At 46.1% G+C, this 19,006-nt stretch overlaps 2 protein-coding genes across 3 annotated transcripts in view; both read right to left on the bottom strand.

Moving 5' to 3' along the window:
- Positions 1-962, bottom strand: part of UBE2E1 (ubiquitin conjugating enzyme E2 E1) — a 45,580-nt gene extending 44,618 nt beyond the window's left edge. The window contains exon 1 of one of the 2 annotated variants that reach the window (XM_068405467.1): positions 905-962. The gene's annotated coding sequence lies outside the window, so the exon portion shown is untranslated. The remainder of the gene's footprint in view (positions 1-904) is intronic. The other variant, XM_068405468.1, reaches the window with a different exon arrangement.
- RPL15 (ribosomal protein L15) overlaps positions 1-19,006 on the bottom strand; it is a 206,351-nt gene that overhangs the window by 65,769 nt on the left and 121,576 nt on the right. The gene's annotated exons all lie outside the window — the stretch shown is intronic.

A 19,006-nucleotide genomic window follows, 5' to 3' on the forward strand; every position in this document is an offset into this window, starting at 1 on the left:
ACTAAAATGTGGGGCAACACGGGCAAGAGGGGGGAGTTCCCGAAGGAGGATCTGTGACCTGGGGTGGGGAAACCCCTCCCTGCTGGGTAACCCCTGCCTGCTGGATCGGGTGTTGAGAGCAAGGAGGCAGGGAGGGGGACAATGAAGGGGAACAGCTAAGCTGGGAGTGGGGTGCACGGAGGGGACCCACCGAGGCCCACTGCACCGAGGGGCATGGCAGCAAAGGGGGAAGGGAACAGAGGGTCTGTGCCGGGGGAGGGGGGGGCGGGAGGGGAAGAGAGCGAAAGAAGGGCCAGGGCCTACAAGGGGCGAGAGCAGAGGGCCTGGGGAGGCCGGGGGCAGCGAGGGGGGCAGTGGGGTGCCGGAGGGAGGCAGCCCGGTTTCGTGCGGACACCTCGGGGGCACAGGGGAGGAGGGCGAGCACGGTGGGCTACCGAGGGCAGGTCCGCACCCAAGAGGGGCGAGAAGCCGTCGGGAGGGATGGGGGGGCTGGCAGGGCACCCTGGGAGAGTTAGGGTGGGACCGAGGGGGGCAGCTGCAGGCCCGGGGCGAGCGGCGGCGGGGCAGCAGCGGGCCGGGGGGCCGGCACACGGCCGCCTCCCTCCCAGGGCCACCGGCCCCCGGGGAGCTCCCCTGCCCCCGCTGGACCGCTCCCGCTGCCGCCCCTCCGCCGGGCGAGAGCCGCGGGCAGGGGGGCCCGGCCGAGCTCCCCCAGCCGCGGGCCCGCAGGGCCGGGCAGCGAGGGGACGGGGGGACAGCGGTACCTGACAGCCCCGGGCGCGATCCCCCTACCCTGCCGGCTCCGCCGCCTCCCGCCCCATCGCCAGGCCGCGGCCGGCCCGGCCCCTCGCCCCTGGCCCCGGGGCCGGCGGGGAGGGTCGGCGGGGGTGCCCCGTCCCCCTACCTCTCCCTTTGTGTCTGGCTGCTCCTCCTCGGTGCGGCTGGGCCTGGCCACTCGTGTCTCTCTCGCTGGGAGAGAAGCGGAAGTGCTGCAACAGCAACTATTAAACAGGCAATGGCTTCCCTGGCTGCCTCCCCCACCACCGAGCGGGGCTGGGGGGCGGCGGGGCCGGGGCGCCGCACGCCGCCGCCTCCCGCGGAGCAGGGACCGGGGTGGGGGGTCGGGGGGAAGGCGGCGGAGCCCCCGCTCCGGGGCTGGAGGGGGGATCCCGGTCAGCCACAGTCCCCCGTGTCGTGCCCCCCCACACCAGCGGGTGCTGGGGAAGGAAAAAAGGGGCGCTCGGAGGGGGACGCGAGTTTTTAATGGACACCCTCTGGAAAGTAATCTGCAGGGGTGCCCAGCCGGGAGGGATAAACCCCCTCCCCGGCTCCGCTTCTGCTTCCGTGCGAGAGCCCCACGGGGATGCGGTCGAGGCAGGTGGCTGGGAGATGGGGCAAGCTCCTGGGGCTGCTTTTTTAAGGCTGAGAGGGGCTTATTAGGCTTGGCAGGGGGGCTGTTTGCTTTCCTCCTATTCTTACAACTGTTTCAACCCCAAAGCTTGTCCCCTGCCTCACCTGCTTTGTCCCTCCGGCAGCAGCAGCAGCTTCTCACCTGTCTCAGTTAGAAAGCAATAAGGGAAAAAAAAAAAAAAAAAATAAAAGAGTCCAGCCCAAAGCCCCGCCGCCACAAGCGAGCCAAAAGGGATCCCCCAGCAGCTTTCCCGTCTCTCACCTGTTTCAGCCCTAAAGCAGCAGCTGTGTCCTCCCTTCCCTCCCCCGGCTCAGCCCTGAACCAGCAGCAGGAGCAGCAGCTTCCCACTCGCCCTCGCCCGGAGTTCAGGATTCCATTGTCCCCCACACTGCACTTGGTGACATCACTGACACACAAAGAAGGGGCACTTCGTGATGTCATCAACGCATGCTGGGAGAGAAAACAAAATCCTAGGCTCGGGGCTTGGCAGCGTCAGCACGAAAAACCCCCTTCAATTCTCCAAAGGTAAAAGTATTAGGGATTTCCCCTCCCCCCTTCTTTTCCCCCTCCGAGTCCCCCGATGGGGAGCCCGTCTGCGGGAAAGGCGCAGCGGCGTCCAGCCGCCGGGGCTGCTAGCGTGTGGTATGTGCGGGGCGCTTTACTCTTATCCCCGAAATCTTTCCTGTCCATCTCTCCTCTCCCTTGTCCACCCAACGGAGAGAAGCGATTTGGCTGGAGCGACCCGCCACCCCCCAGCCCACGCGTGGGCGCAGGGAGCAGCCCCCAGACCCCGTGGGCTGCCGCGGCTCTTGCTGGAGGTGCCGGACCCATTCGTGAAGGGACAATAGGGACCTTCACCGACCTCACCCGGGGCAAATTTGGCTGGGTGCCGCCACTTTCCACAGCCTATCGAGGGATCGCCTATCGAGTTACTTGGCATCTTCGGTGGCCGAAAATGCAACGACTGTCACCACCGCGCGTCACGATAGTGAGCAGGAGTTTGTATTTTCACCCTTCCTCCCGCGGGAGGGCCCCGAGGTGACCTGCAGCCACGCACGGCTGCTGTCTCGACAGAGCGCTGTTACGACATGACGCCTTGGGAGTCCCGGGGGTTCAGTGACAAAACCGAGGCCGCCGGAGCGGCGGGGGGGGACGGAGGGGCGACACGGCCCCGCGCCCGGGGCACATCTCCGCTTCATAGCGACTGGGCGGGGGCAGCCGAGGCTGATCTTTCACCATTTGTAGCCAGTAATCCTTGAGCCAGAGGTACCCCTGGAGGGGACACCCGAGCAGGGACAGCCTTTCCCTCTGTCACCCTCCCCTCCGTTTCCTTTGACATGTGCATCTGCTGCTTCTCCCTCCTCATCCTCCCCCTCCCAGCCCCCTAATTTTCTGCACACTTCTCAGCAGCACCTCATTTCACCTGGATTAATCCCAAACTTACCTACGTTCCCCACAGACTTGCTGCCCAGTCTCCGTGTGGTTGAGCAGTGCAGTGTGTTAGATAGGTACATCGGTGACATCAGGAGAGTCACCTGGACCAAAGAAGGAATTCCACTGCAGTGTCACACTTCCTGGTCTTTGGGTGGGTTTTCTCAGTTTTGGGTTTTTTTTTTTTGCTAACCCTCCTCTTCAGTCTTTATTACCTGTGGTACTACATATTAGGCCTTGGCAAATTGTTCTCCAAAAGCAGCTTGCTAGCATAGCCAACCTGTCTAGCTTGACCTATGGGAATGACACTTGAGAAGTCATGTTCATCCTTCCTTCCAGTAACTGTGGAGCTTTGGCATCTCCACTGTTGGCACTCCACTGTTGACAACAGCCTCGAAGGCACATAATAAATTTCATGAAAACTGGCATAGATAAAGGCGGGTGATCTGATCACCTTGTGCCCCTCGCTGACTAAAGGCGGGCAGAATTCAGCTCTTACGTACTTAACATCCACCCAGCTGCTCGGTCAGCATTCTCCAAACTAACCCAGGGGTCTGTGGAGGATGGGGCTGGCGTTACGGTGCTACGTGCCAGGCGACAAATACAGGAGATGAGAGGACACAAAGCAAGGTGACCAGGCTTCACAAATTTCACTGCTTATGGAACAACTTTTTAAAAACTGAAAACCTTCACTTTCACCACAAACAAACCTCCAGCCCTTTCCCGTCATCACAGGAAACCTGCACCAAAGTCAAATGAGACAACTGATATTAATAATGAAAGCCCTCCACTTCTGTAATAGGGGGCAGGGAAAACGTAAAGATTGTTACAAAATCACACACGCACTTTTCCTTTATTGTGTTAATAACCTCAGTAGGGAGTTTTCTGTAGACTAACCTTTTCTGCAGCACAGAATCCTTGCGAACCCTGTTCAAAGTAATGATATGATAACCAATAGCAGCGGTTATTTACTTTGAAGCCTACCCAAAAATGCATTTGCCAAAAGCACCTACTAATGTCATTGCTTGAGCAGCTGTTACAGTGACAACTCCCATTTTATGACTCACCTCCTAGGTCAAGGTTGGGATCAGGCAATGGGCCGTTCTCCTGTGCTAGCCATGCCACTGGAGGAGTGTGCCAGCCGTAGCTCTGGAGGAGTCAAGAAGCTGACTGCTATGCCCAGAAACATTTTTGCAGCTTGCCTTGCTCCCACCCATGGTTGTCCTCTGAGCCCTGCATGGACACTGAAGAAATGGAAAAATGTATAGAACATGATCCTTTTCCCAGCAAACAGGAGAACTAGCTCCTCTAATCCAATCTCTTCCCATCTTGGAAATTTTGACAAAACCTGACTGATCTGCTTGTATTTCTATTCTGTAAAGTGTGTGCACTTTATCGGGTGAGATTTCCTTCTTATCAGTGCTTCCCCTCGCTTTCTCCTTACTTTTCTTTTTTTTTTTTTTTTTTTCCTCCAAGTTGTGCAAAGGACTCGCAGAGGAAAAACTCAGATTATTCATTTTCCCTGTGCCCCGAGCTTTTTTAATCGATGGCACTAGCTCAGTGTAGCAACTGAATAGGATTAGTCACTTCTCCCTCTGGATTGAGTTTGGAGGAGGCTGCAAAGCTAGATGACTAGAACCAAGTTGCCTTTGGGGCTTTGAGCTTAATTCACAACAGAAGCTAGCCAATTCAAATCACTCTGAGCCTCCTGCTAAAGGAAGGTGACTGGGATTAGTCCCTTTGTACCATCTCAGCTCCAGATAGATTTTCAGCATTATTCCTGGCTGGTCTGTTTGGGTCTGAGCCAAAGCCCCTTATATTGCCACCAATTCCAGTGAGTTTTGCATCAGGTCTTTTGTGGGAAGCAGAAAAGAAATGATCATCTGTTTGGCTCTCCTGATGTCAGCTCGTTGCTAATGTCACGCTTGCAAGTGACAGTGGCAAAGCCAGAAACATGCTGATATCTCACACAGTGCTGTGGTGACACACTTTGTCCTTTTTGTGTGACCCTGTGATACAAGGTGAGGTAGCAAGGAAAAACTACGATAAGCTCAGGACTTATGACACAGCTATTTGAATAAAGCTAGGCAGAAACTCTGAACTGGGCCAAAAGAGGAAGGAACTGCACTCAAATGAGAGAAAATGTAACAGAGAAAACACAAGTGGCTCATTTATGTAACATAAGGGTAGTGAATTTACAGGCTCACCCTTCGGTTTCCTGCTCACAACTATCTTGCCATAACTTAATGATGCAGTACAACTTCCCTTGCTGTAATTTTCTCACACAATACAGCTCTTAGTCCTTGGAGTTATATCTTTGTCAGTTCCTTACAGAAGAATGAAAGGGTCCACAAGCAGAAAGAGACTTGTTTCCTCTCCTTTTATTCCAGTGCCAAAGAGGACTTAGCTGTGGAAGGAAAAGTTTAGGTCTCATTGTCAGACCCCTGCTATTTGCTGCTTGGTTTTGCTTTTGTTTGAGACTAGTCCTCAGAGCTCTCTGAAGGCCTTGCTGAGAGGCCGTTGTGTGGGCAGAAAGACTTGAGACCTGTTACATGTTTTGGCCTTTAACATTAAAGTCCTGGCTGAACTCCCACAGACATGAAGAGCGGCTGGAAATTAATTCCAAAAGCTTAAGCAGAGGAGTATAGCTGCATGTATGATATACATATCTTCTACCTCTACCCTGCTTCTCTTATGCCTCTTCTGGTATATGGTTTGGTTCATTTTGGTAACTGAAAAACTGAACACGCTTAAATCAATTCAGTTTCACAGCATCATAAGAAGTTTCATGAGATGTATCTCCAGGGTTTTCTGCCTTGCTTCCAGGTGATGAGATTGAGCCTTAAAATTGCTTTACCTTGAAGATACAATGATTCACTGCTTTTTCAATTTGCCCTATCTATAGCTAGTACTTAGCGATCAGGACTGAGACATACGTGATGTTTTCCCTTTTTATGTCTCTAGCAGTCACTCCGTATTTCTGATCCTCATTTTCCCTCCTGTAAAAGATGAGTGATGTTAATCAGGAGTTAGACTGAAAATGTAAATAGAGGTGCTCATACAGACTTCACCTCTAGCCACTCATTAGACTTTTCTGTCACTGGCTTTTCGTGCCTGATGGATCTGCTTTTCTGCGGAATGCTGCCTCCCCAGTGGTCTCTCTGCTTCCTTCGGGCTCTGCGGTAGCTGGCTCTGCTTTTCTTCTCTGTCTCTGCAGCACACAGGCTCCCTGGATTGCTGTATTCCAGATTCCTTGACTTTTTCTCTTCTGCCACTGCATGCTTCCCAAGTTCAGATGTTTTTCATGTTCCTGCCTCTTTTTCAGTTTACAGAAACTGTTGCTTTATTGATCATCATCAGCTCTCCGTTTCTACACACCACTTTTCCTTGGCAGCAGTACTCAGACCCTGAAGAAATTCAGAAAGTGGAGTGATTATACTAGATTAAGCAGTAGATGGACTATCATCAAGCAGTTCTGCCCTAGGAAAGCTCCCAGGGCAATGGCATTCCTGTTGGCAAAAGCCCTGGGAGAGGTGAAAGGTGTTGGCCAATGTGACCCAGACGAAAGGATTCCTGGAGGCAGTGGGTCAAACAGCAGCAAATGCGCTATTTTTGCCACTCTTCTCCTGCTAACTTGCAGGAAATTCCAACTTGGCATTTAAACTTGTGTTTGCTTTTTATTTGTCACCACTGAACGGCCAATGGTAATGGCCACTGCTGGACCAAATCCGTACTCGAAGCTTTCCACTACAGTAATAAATGGTTAGGTTGTGACATTCCTGTGCTGGCATAATGCCAGGTATAGCTCAGGAAAAGCCGGTCTAAAAGACTGTTTTGCCAGCACAAACAGCACCTCCTGATGTTGTGTTTTACTTGTACAAGAGTCTTGCCTGCACAGCTATCCCAGGAGATCTTTTTCTGGTGTAAGCTTAACCTCAGAGCGTCTCTGTCTTGCAACAAAGTAGTCAGAGAGAAGAACCACTGGAGATGGCTTATTAATAGTGTACACTCACAGTTTATGCCTCTGCATTTGAAGGATGCTTTGATAAATTCAGTTGAAAAGGACAGTATTTTTTTCATATGGTCACCAGAATATTACAGGTTGACCATAGACTCCGAAGACGTACACTGGAAAATCACTCATTGTGGAGATGCAGATCCGCAATAAGACGTACAAAATGTCAGTCAACTGCACTGAATGGGCTATTTAAGAACTCAGCAATAAATGGACAAAGTAATTTCCCTAATATCTGAGACAAAGGGGTTTCTCACCATATAAATAATACTCACACCTACAATCCTTTCTGTTTGCCCTTTCAAATATTTCTCAGTGTCACAGTATGTGTCACTGGCTCAGACGGGTTAGTACAAGAAAATCTGCTTTACTTGCTCATATGCTGAATTGGTAATATTCTTATTCTAGTTTATTCTTTCTGCTATAAAAATGAGTGATTCCCTGTCTGCTCCAATTCTGTGGATTTGTAAATCCATGTGGGGAAAAAAATCCACGTCCTCACTTCTCAGAAAATGTATTTAGTGAGGATTTCAATTGAGTCTTTCAACCTCTGCCTCCTCATCTCACAAAGGTTCTTCTCAACAGAGAAGGATCAGGAGAGGTGTTCAGGGCTCAGTAATTTCACTCTGTGGCTTGACTACAGTTCAAGACTTCAATGGTCTTCAACTGCAATTTTTGTCCCCAGGCCTCCTTATTATTAGAGCCCTTCAAAAGGAAGCAATAGAATCACTCAGACTTTTACAGATCCCTGATGCTGCATTCTTGAGAAACCAGTGTATAGCACTTCTTTTCTTCTTTTTTGTCTGACTAGCACATGAAGCAAAGAATAGAACACGCATCTGATTGTTAACCGTTACTTATATTTAACACTCGAAACATATGTTTTTCATATTTATTGAAGAATAAAGCATTCTTCATTTAATTTCCCACATAAAGTCCATAGTTAAAACAAAAGGTGTATGCAATCAAAAACTCCAGCATTAGAGAGCCCTTCATTTCAAGACTTCTTAAACTCCATTGTCTATTTTTTTTTTCTTCCTGATATAGGCCGTGGTAACTCTCAGATTATGCCAAAGGTTATAGAATTTTTCACAGCATGGACTAAAACTTCACACGTAATATTTTCTCATTATCCCTTCTCACATTCATGATCACAAAACTTCATGTAGCATCTTCAGCAATTGCTTACATGGAAGTATAAGCTTAGGAAACCTAAACATTTCTGAATACCTACAAAAGACTCTTTTTTTTTTTGGTTAAATAACCTTGTGTTGTCTGCTCTGTTCCCATACAATCATAAAAGGTGTCTTTGAAATGTGGCTTCTTGCTAAGCTAAAGAATGTCATGTCTGTGGCCTGAAGGACAGCTAGATATTTCAGGCTCTGTCCACACAGACACATTTCACCCTTCACATCAATACAACTCTACAGATATAGTTAAACAAGCATAACCCTACCCGTGAACTCCTGTCCCAACATAAAAATACTGTCTCCGGTTCAACTGAAACCCTTTCCAGAGCAATATAAGTCAAAACTGGAAAAAGACTCACTTATAGAGTGTTCACATGAGGAACTATAGCAGTATAATGATATAACATTACATAATATAGTAACCTCTTTTGTTGCACAGACATGGTTTGGGAAACTTTATCCATGGTGTAACAAAGTTGCTCTGCCAATCTTTCCATTCAGCATTTCCATTGAGGTAGAACTGAAACAGGAGGACCTTGATTTGATGCTGTGTTTGTGAGCCTTCCTCAAGGAATTCATTGCACCTTTTGTCCCCCTTTGACTTTTTCTTTTCTTTCCCTCTCCCCATAGCCTGAACCACTGTCTTTCTCCATATTTGTCTGGCCATGATTCTCTGCTGCTTTTTTACCTTTTCCACTTTTTCTTCTTTACATGCTTCCTTGTTTCTGGCTTTTCTTAACTCCCTGCAAGTGATTCCCTGAATTTTGGCTGGTGTGTCCAGTCAGCCAATATTTTTTCTCCCGTCTTCTCCAAGCATAAAAAACGGACAATTAATTCCTTCTTCCCCTTCCTTCCAGCTGGTATCGTGGCTACTTCTCTAGCAAATGCCACTGCATTAGTTCCTTCTTGCTTCCTTCTTCTTCCAGGCTTACAGGCTGCTCCTTGAAGTGCCTTGCAAATGGCCGTGGAAGCAGCTTTCTCTCAACAGACCAGTGACATAGCAAATGCTCTACAGCCTCACTGGTCCACAGTGGCCTGTAGTTTGAGAGCCACTAGCTATTGCATCGGTTGGCTTGATAAAAATAGAGGCCCTCTGGACATGACCTTTTCCTTTTCATAGCATAAGTGGGCTTTAGGCATCACCACTATATGAACAGGACACAATCACATAACAGCAGAAGTTTAATTCCTGTTTCGAGAGTTTAACTTCTTTTTTTGAACAATAGCCCAAGTCAAAAAATATTTTTACAGAACCTGATTTAGTAAGACATCTACCAGCCTGGAGACACATGGCTGGTAAGAATCCAGCCACGTGTATATACCTAAAGCAAATCAGAAATATATGCCTCAAATACTGAATAAAATGTTCAAGGTGTCACTAAAATTGCACAACTCTGTGGCAGTTTGGGTGGCAATCTTACCACACCCTGGAAGGGTTCGTTTGCAAAACTGAGGCTGAAAAAAAAAGGACACTGAACAGCAGATGTCAAGAGAACTTCCTCTACCAGGTATAGTCAGGAGGACAGAGAAAAATCTTTTTAGTTGTTCGTTGAAGATTTGCACATAAATTGCTGTGTCCTCACAAATGAGATTTGCATTTCAAATCTCAGAATTTATGTATTGAAACTACAAGCTCCAGGCAGTCTTTACAGGGTGGACTGATATGAAAGCCATATTCATAAGATTTTTTAAAAACAGCTAATAATGAAATGGAATATTGCCATGTTTTCTAGGAATTTCTTGGCAAGCAAATTGGAGATTTTTCAAATAGCAGAGACAGGACTAATGCCTTTCCAATGCCACTTTTAAATTCTGACATTATTTTTGTTTTAAACATCTGCTAACCTCAAAACATGCCCACTTATTTTTTGTTGATGTTATAGAAAGATGACACTCACCCTTCTAAATATAGAGTGTCACACAGGACAAACAATGCAGTACAATCATCTGCAGTCTGGGAAACTGTGCGTTCATTTATCATGACAGTATTTCACCAGTTTACGTTCTATTTAAACTCATCAGGCTTCATGCACCAGCTGATGGAGTCAATAAGATTCTTTTCACTGGTTTAATCTGTTTCAAATGAAGCCATTGGATAGGAGCAGATTTTTGGAAGGAACTCATTAGTGGAGATGCTGCTGCTTCCTGCAAGCCCAAGATTGCCATCGGGAGAATCCTTTAGTTGCCTTGATGTCTCTGCTGCATCCGTGTGCAGTGTTGTGGCCGTGTTACCCAGGTATTGTGGGTTTCTTTAATTTAGCTGCCTTGATCTCCTTTCAGTTATGTTTTTTCCCCTGCTGTGAAATATTATTTTCCCATCTTCTAGTTTCTGTGCTATTGGCAGCCCTTTCTCTCTGCTTATCAGAAAACCAAGAGAGAGGACAGTGTCACACTTGAATGATTTTTTATAAGGTTGGGATATACTGTAGGCTTCACAATAAGATGGCCTGGCCAATGGAGTTTGTAGATACAGATTTTTCAGTTTCGTTGCAGCTGTGCGATTAGCTAGCACAGTAAAAGAAAAAAAAAGCAAAGAGAGGGATTCTGATTTTGCCTTGGCTTAACTCTATTGAGTTCAGCAGGCTTGCTCCAGATTTATGCTGGAATAAAGGGAGTTCGAAGTCAAGCCCAATGGATCAGTTTACAGCACTTTTGGAGGCACCAATTTACTCAGTCACTTGGAAAATCTTACTCCCCTACTGCCAAAGATCTGGGACAATACACAATTCTAATATATTTGGGGGTCTGCTCTGTGGTGTGTAGATGTGCTTGCTTAATAGAATTAGGAATCTGTAAAGTAAACTTTACAAGCCTGCCCTCTCTCGTGCTCGAGGGCAAAGTAGAGAATAAGACCGACGGGGGATTTCCTGCCCCTGTACGAAGACAAAAACTCATGAGTGCTGGCCTGTCGCAGACCTGCATATAGCCTTCCAGCCAGCGATCACTTACGCAGCCCTCAGAAGGAAACTCTAGCTAGACACACATCTGCGTGCTCTTGTTCACAGGGAAAAGGATGCCAACAGCCCGCTGTGAGGAGCCCTGTCCTGACTGATAGTATTTCTCCTAGCAGGGCCCACGCTGAACAGCACCTTCGCTCCCCTTCATTGCATGGCCAGGATTCTGATCCCACTATTAAATGGCTTAATGTACTACTTCTGTAATGAGACAAGCTTAAGCAAGCTTGTAGGTGTGGGAAAAAGCCTGTTTTCTTCCTGTATCAGTGGCAATTACATGAAGTAAGCTTATCAACTTTGACCACACGCTACTACCATAATTTTTCTTTTACAAAAGAGGACTCTGTGGTAAGTATAAATAGAGAAATGTTGCTGTTTGGAGGTTTGTTGACAGATTTTTTTTTGTGCTCCCCAAGGTGTGAAATCACACTTGGCAAAAAGCATCTGAACACTAGAATGTGTCATTTAGTGCCCTAAGTGTTTATGTGCAAACCCCTGCCACTGATGACACTACACGCTGCAAGAACCAAAGTCTGTTGGCTGGAATCTGAACCGGTTTCCTAATTCGCACCTGTGCATTGGCAGACAAACAGCCATCCACCCCAGACTCCTGTGCATCCCGGGTACAGTGCTGTAGGAAGGGCTGAAAAGATTTCTCAGAGTGCTGATGGGAGGGATAGGGTAAGAAAAAACAATAGAAGAAAATTAAGAAACAAAAGGTAATAGAATTACAGGAAACAGGGCTAGAAGGGATGTCAGGAGACTGGATTGACTATACTTGTGTAATTCCTGACAGGTGCGATTAAAAAAAAAAAATCTCTTTGAAATGCCAAGAGCCACAGATACAATTTGTTAGAAACAAATCACTCTCTACATCTGCTAAATCTTAAGCACCATTCCAGAGTGGTAGAAAGCAGTTGAATCGCTGGACAAAAGTTCCTGTATCTTGTGTTGTTTGAGTATGTATAAAGTATCTGTATAAAATATTTATCTACCGAATGGAAGAGTATAGGCATACATGATTTTTGTAACACTTTGCCAAGAAATGGAATTTTACTAGAGGAAGACTTGTGTAACACACTTGAAATTGGGCTCATAACCAGCTTGTACAGCTTTCAGTTTTATGAGTGGATTTTATGTTTAAGAAGTAGAAGTAAATAAAAGAAAAGAAAAAAAAATAACTCCTACCCAGCTAAATCATCTTTAGAAAGGTATAAAGGCCAGGTCTCCTCATTAGTTTCTTTCTTCATTAGCATTGGAAGAACAAAGAACAGCATTTACTTTATATTCTAAAGATTAATTAAAGTGGGGGATGAAACACTGAAATTGAATTAGTAAATTATTAACCAATTTCTAAGTAATAAGAAATAATCTATTACAGAGTCTATCCCTCCATCTAGAGATTTGTCTTAAGCATTTGTCTTTAGGAGAGAAGGTGGAAGGAATAAGGGGACACAGACTAGAGACAATCCATCAAGTCAGTTACTGGAACATTAATAATGAGGACCTTTGAACTTGGCAAATCTTCCAGATATCTCTCTCTTAACTGTGACTTACAAATTGTCCCAGGGTTGCTGCTTAATCTAATGGCCTCTTTTTAATTTTTGCCCCCCATGTTATTAAAAATGCTCCTGTTATAATCTCTGCAGCTGACAGCAAAAGCAACAGTTAACAAAGCCCAAAGCTGACAGTGTGTCAGCTCAGGAACTCCCTCCAGCCTGCAAATACAACTCCACCCACTCACATTTTCAGGAGAGGAGCCTGGTGCCAAGGCAGCGCTGGCGAAGGTGGTGACGGGGGAAGTGGAGACTCTGGCTTCTTTGATTTCTGAGGCTGCCTATGAACAACTGGGTTCTTTCTTCCTTTTGACTCAAACCTTGCTTTGACATCTGGAAGGTTTCCCCATAACTTATTTCTAAGATTAAAACTCCGATTTGCTTTTAGAAACCATAATAAGTAACACGAGTGTCCAACTGAAACCAACAAACTTTTACCTCGTGTAGAGTTCTGACTAAGAGGAAGGGTCTGGCTCTCACTATGAATACTTCTCAATTGCCTTGTGGCATGAAGCAGCTCCCAGGGGTGAGATTTTCATCTGTCACTCCCTCCTGGCCCCTGGCATATGGGATGCGCTTGCAGCATGGGTGGAAAGACTGGGAGGAGGAGGAGAGAAGGTGTATGGGGTACTCACAAGCATCTCCACCACCACAACTGTCCAATGGAGGTTATGTCTGTTCTAAACAGCACTACCAAGTCCCCTGATCTGGGAAGGATTAAAGCCTTTACACTAGGTGTAAAGCTCTAGTACTCTCTGCCTGTATGGTGGTCTCTTTCTGCCCTGCTTCATATATGTATCTCTCAGCTCACAGGTCCAGCCCAAAATACTTTGCATCCCGACACACATACACAGTCTCTGCTCAGAACAAATATGTTTCGTCCTATGGTCTAACTGTGCTCTACAGCCTATAGGGCCCTATGAATGGCCTTGACGGATTTTAGAGATGTGAGGGGGGAGGATGGAAGTAGGATTTTTTGGAAAACTTCTACCTTGTGGTACCCAAGCTGTGCCAGATTTCCCTGTCTGGGCTACAAACTGTGCAAACACACATTGGTCTCTCTCAGACTCTTGCTTAGGCTTTGGTGAAAGCCCACAAGTAATGTACTGAATTCTTTACTCCCACCTCCAGTCTTAAATGAATAGTTTCTTGACTCATTGTACCCTTTGCACAGCTTTAATGAATGACTTCAGCTCCAGGGTTGAACCTCTTTTCCCAGCCTCCTTCCTTGTGTGTCAACACCCCTCTCTCCTCCTCACCCTAGCCCAATGGCTTAGGCCATCCTCTAGGCACTTCCAGGGCCTGCCAGGAGCTGGAAGTGGCAGGACACAGGTAGAATTATCCTGTGCCTGGGTTCACTTTCACCCCGTCTCTGTTTAGCCCATACCCACGCGTAAACAATAGGCAGTTGTTCTATCACCCAGTCTCCCCAACCAAAAAATGGAATTGGGAAAAGGAGGAAGACTCATGGGTTGAAATTTAAACAGATTTAATAAAACAAAAATACCAATATCAATACTACTACAAAAGACAGAAAATTGTACTTAGCTCATAGAGTGGTGGCAAGTCCCTCCAGGGATAGCAACCCTTGAGAAGGGAAGAAGGAGGGAGAGGGAAAAGCCCCTCTCCATCCCCAGCAGGTTTCCCATTTATAGTGAGGGTGATGTTAATGTTACAGAATACACTTGTGGGCCACCCTGGGTCAGCTGCCCTGGCTTTCACTGCTTTCACTGCCTTGATCACCACACCATGGCTGGCCACAAACTGAAACAAAATGTAACAGAAAAGTGATTCTACAAATTTTATTCCTGCAAAACCAGGACAACCCCAGATGATGCTCCCCTGGTTCCATTTAGCAACAGTTCTCAGCCCACATTCAAGACAGACCTGAATCCAATTTCCTTCTTTCCCCCCTCCCTCTAAATGAGCGTTGGCTCTCATTTGTAAATGAGGGAACAGCTACACACCTCAAACCACTGGTTCACGGTTGCTCCAGATTATGCACCGCCTCTGAGAAAAAGTGAGAGGAAACTCCTGGACTTGTTCTGCTCAGCTTCACCATGTGATTGGGCTTTAAACCACGTCAGACCCAAGGGTAGACCTACAGTGATTGTGTGTTGTCTGGCAGCACTGGCTGGTGATGATTTCTCAGCAGAGCTTTCACTTGGAAAACCTCATTCCTTCCTAAAATGCTCTCAAGACGCTGTGTGTGAAGATGAGCTTCAGTAGCACTCAGAGCAAATGTGCTTCTGGATCTGGTTCTCCCATCCCTCATGCCTGGAGTACACTATGCAAGGTTCTGCCCATCCTCCTGCTGTATAAATTCACACTGTATCTATAAAACTTAGATGGGATGAGCCTGAACAAAATTGTTCTGACTGCAACGGATGTGGTGCCCCCTCTCAACACTACTCTCTATCCACTTTTCCTCTCTGCCTCAGGGGCAGGCTTACAATCTCTGAAAAATTCTGTTTTTTCCTTCCTAGATCCCAAGCCCTTGGAGTTAAACCATTACAAGAGAAGATACAGAGATAGCAAAGGAACAAGGGATTTTCTTGTAATTTTAGCGTTTATTTCCTTCTTAAATATGCAATTGTTTAAAATAAGTGATGTCCTGGCAAAGGTTAGCATTACACCGTGCCAGACAGTTTTATCATCCCAGCCCATGAAGGCTCTAAGTGAACAACGTAAAGCCGCTTTGCTTTCCCACATGCCAGTTATTTCGATGTCAGCCCTCCCTTTGGCAAGGGCCCTGTTCCTCTCTGGGGTTTTATTCGTGCAAAATTAACCCTCCTCCAACACCCTTCTGCCCTCCTGAAGGTACCACCGGTGCCGAGCCGGAGCCAAGCCCTGCTGAGTCGAGCCGGCTCGGCGGGGCTCGGCTCCGGCTCGGCAACAGGAGGGGGAGCTCGTAGCGCGCTGGCTTTAATCGAGGACTTAAATTTAGCAACGCCGCAAAATCACCACTGCAGCTGAGGTGCCTGTAGGGCCCTTCTCAAGCCCTCCCTCAAAGAGGGGGTTTTATTTTGGGGTTGAGGTTAGGAGGGAGAATTAAACTAAAGCGGAGTTGAGAGACCATGCGGCTGCCAGGAAGTGATGGAGAAGGTGGATCTTAACGTGTATTTACGGCACTAGCAGTGACGAATAAGTTGCTTCCAGTAATAAATAACGCCTTTGCTCTGATAGACCGGGGCAGGTTCTCTGCTGGTGTAGGCTCCTCAGTCCAGCTGAGGTATAAAGGGTTGTGCCCGCTTACACTAGTTCTGAATTTAGCTGTATATCTGCTATGAGACCCGTGGAGGGAGCAAAGCCGTGCCAGAGGAAAAGTCTTTGTTTCCAAAAGCGAGGCAGAAAAGCATCAACTACCAGTCTCATCATAATATCACAAGACCAAAGGATCAAGCTCTCTCCTTCAGTATAAGTTCAGGAGAAGGATGTTCGACTCTGTGCTGTTAGACGGGGCAGAATTTGGCTTCGTGCACAAACTTTCTGCCACACCTTTAGGCTCAGCCCAAGTTAACATCAAGCTTCATGAACTTAGGATGCTTTCCCGAAAAAGTCCTCTTGAACTTGGAGGCACCATGCTTTTTTTTTCTTTCACTTTTTTTTACTCTTTCCTCTGAGAAGTCAGCTGAGGGCAGAATCTGGGAAAAATTCCCAACCCATCAAAACACCTTCCTGAAGTCGTTTCTCCCTAAGGATTCAGAGGAAATCGCAGCTTTCAGATTGCCTTTGTCAAGACAAAACTGACATCAGCTTTTATGGAGCTAAGCCACAGGGAAAACGCGTATCGGTTTCACAGCAGTAGGGAGAGCGGGTTTTCATGACGGAATGATAAAACCAAGCTGTGTCTACCCTTGCGCACAGCCTACTGGTGCAGTACTGCAGCTGAGCTAGTCTTTAATATGGACATTATTTTTCCTAGTGCAGACAGCCCTGTAGAAAGCTAATCTCCTAATACCGTTGTGATCCATTTGAGAGAGATTTGTTTTACAGTCCCCTAAGTGCTTGCTTAATTCTCCTGTATAAATTCCCTGAAAATTCCCAAATTTGACATCCAGCAATCTTGCACGAGATCGCTTTCTAAGGTAAAATGTCCTCCTCCTTATGTGTAAGCTTGTGAGCCTCATTATTAGTGCAAGCTGGGCCTACGATTAGAAAAAAAGGGCCTACCACTTGAACTAGAGGAGAAAAAAATCTACACTGGATTCCAAATATTTAGTGCCAAATTAAAGGATTTCCCAAGGAGCTCTGCCAGATAGAGGGTTGTATCTTCCCTTACCATGGAATAGGAGCAGGGTTCTCTGCTAGCACAGAAAGCTTTCTACAGATACAGCCCTGTGATACATTTAAACAGAATGAACCTAATTCTTAAACCTATCTAAAAATGTTAGTGGAATCATGAACACTGACCTTAAAATGAAAAATGATTTGCAACCTTTGCAGAGGTGTCTTTATCATAGTGCCATAATTTAAAGTATTTTATCCACTCAGCTACACAATCTTACCATTCATTTGCAGTTGTCATTTTACCCTACAAAAGAGTTCACCTAATATCCCCCAAAGCAAGAGAAACCTATGGAGTATTACAAGGGGGAAATTATTACTAGTATATTATATAGAAAGGCTGTAAAGTTCAAACAGAGGGAGTTGTGTGTGCACACCATGTTTCATGCAAATTATGCTTAATAGTTTAACACTGCATTCTATTTTGCCTCCTGAATAAAAATTCTTCAGTTATTTTTCTAATAATCTGTGTAACTTTGGGGAACTAATTAAGGCAAACCATTTCCAATGTGCCTGTTTAGCTGCCTGAATTAAGTGGCCTGATTTTCAAAAGTGCTGAGTACTGAAGCTATAGTAGATACTGAACATCTCTTACTACCTGCTAATTTTTATGTGGTCAGTATAAATTTAGGAGCCCTGTGTGAGCTACCTATGGGATATTTTTGGTTTAATTATTTTAAACATAAGTCTATAGCTCACAGTAAGAAAATTAAATCTAAGAAAAATTTCTCGTAAGTTTATTTCTCCTCTCCCTTCCCCTTACCTTTGCAACTTAGCTGCAGGAAAAGATGCTGACCTACAAGACTGTTTCAATGTAAAGGTGTTTCTGTAGCTGCAGGAAAATGCTGATGTTACTTTTTGGTTGCAAAAGGAGCATGTGACGCATAATTAATCCACATATGGATCGGGACGTCTTCCAAGACTGGAATGGAAAACTAATCAAGAGTACACATGACACACTGGATCCAATACACATGCTTCACTGGGACTTCTTGGCTGCCTCACATCTGGGCTAGTTTGGAGCGCAGGCAGAGCAGCACATGACTGTCTGCCCTCTTTCATGGAGACAAACGCTGAACTGAAGCCTGGCTGTGCCTGCAAGGCTTCAGTTTCATCAGTTTAGTGAGGGCTAATGTATGGTTTATCTTGTCTGGACTAGAGTTTTGAATGTATTAATCTGTTTCCAGCAAACTAACACCATCCAAGAGGAATATTTTGAATCCTAAACCTTTGGCTTGGTCTATACACAGGTTTTGTACTGATGTAACTAACAAAAGTGCTAGCATGATTTATTTGGGTTTTTTTATCCAGGGCCATCTCCCACAGAAACAAATCCCCGTTGGCAACTGACTTGAAAACCACATAGCAATACCTTATCTTGAAGGGCCAAACAGGCTGCTGATGCAGATGCCAAATTCTCATTGACTTTAGCAGGGAATCTGCCTCAGAAAGGATGGAGGTGGTCTGTTTTACATCACTGTGTTGGCTACTGGAAGCAGCTGTGCTTTCCAGTCATATGGAGAATTACTGAGGTCTCAAACAGGGTGTTGAAGTTCCCATGGCTGAGCACCACCAGAAAAGTTTAGTCTTGGTTCCCCAGGAACTTCTCGCTTTCCTCAAAACATAGATGAACACAATGACAAATTAATTCTTCAGTGCTGGATGCCGTACATTATAGAAAGACTTACAAAGCTGTCTGTAGCAGGTGCTTTGGCTGCGCTGTTTACTATTTCAATGAGAGTCCAAGTAAGGTTTTTATATTCCTCTCCCATAATATTTAATGAGCAATATTTATGCTTATGTCGGAGATATGCTTTCAGCCGTGATTATTGGCTGCAATTTTGCAGTCTAATCCGATGTCCAACTTCAATACTCGCTCTTATGAGGCACCGTTATGAGGCAGTGGTCCTTGTCATCTGATCTTACAAAACATAGAAAGCAGTTATGGTTTGGGAGGCTGGAAAGGTCTGTGAAAGTTAGTAGTGAATTATGAAACTGTTGATTTTTTGTGTCCTGAATCTGAAGAGTAGCCAACCAAAGCAATGTGCCTACTAAATATATACACATATATAAATACACACATGCATACGCACATAAACAATACAAGTATGGAGACAAAATTTAACTCCGTAAGTGTGCCCTGAATCAAATACTCTAAAATA

The sequence above is a fragment of the Nyctibius grandis genome, chromosome 7, assembly GCF_013368605.1.
Source record: "Nyctibius grandis isolate bNycGra1 chromosome 7, bNycGra1.pri, whole genome shotgun sequence".
NCBI classification, from domain to species: Eukaryota; Metazoa; Chordata; class Aves; order Nyctibiiformes; family Nyctibiidae; genus Nyctibius; species Nyctibius grandis.